The following is a 731-nucleotide window of genomic DNA, read 5'->3' as shown; positions in this document are numbered from 1 at the left end:
CAATACGGACTTTCAGCTCCCTCCAAAGATTTTTTTATTGGGTTCAGGTCTGGAGACTGGTTAGGCCGCTCCAGGACCTTGAGATGCGTCTTACGCAGCCACTCCTTAGTTGCCCTGGCTGTGTGTTTCAGGTCATTGTCATGCTGGAAGACCCAGCCACAACCCATCTTCAATGGTCTTACTGAGGGAAGTAGGTTGTTGGCCAAGATCTAGCAGTACATGGCCCCATCCATCCTTCCTTCAATACGGTGCAGTTGTCCTGTCCCCTTTGCAGAAAGGCTTCCCCAAAGAATGATGTTTCCACCTCCATGCTTCATGGTTTGGATGGTGTTCTTGGGGTTGTACTCATCCTTCTTCTTCCTCCAGATGGTCATTGGCAAACTTCAGACAGGCCTGGACATGTGCTGGCTTCTGACATGGCAAAAGTACACACTTTCCGTACTTAAGTAGAAGTACAGATACTTGTGTTAAAAAATACTCTGGTAAAAGTGGAAGTACTGATTAAACTTCTTTACTCAAGTAAAAGTAACTAAGTACAGGCTTGGAAATTTACTTAAAGTATAAAAGTAAAAGTAGCCTTGCGAATAACAACCATTTTTAATGCAAAGCTACCTGGATCACACAAATGGTTACTAGAGAGACGCTGAGGAACTTCAGTGGACATGGAGAACACTGTCTTTATATGGCAATGGCTACATTTTAAATGGATGTCTGCCAATAGGCCTAAAACA

Source organism: Etheostoma spectabile, chromosome 23 (assembly GCF_008692095.1).
Source record: "Etheostoma spectabile isolate EspeVRDwgs_2016 chromosome 23, UIUC_Espe_1.0, whole genome shotgun sequence".
NCBI lineage: Eukaryota > Metazoa > Chordata > Actinopteri > Perciformes > Percidae > Etheostoma > Etheostoma spectabile.
This window is presented reverse-complemented; position numbering follows the sequence as displayed.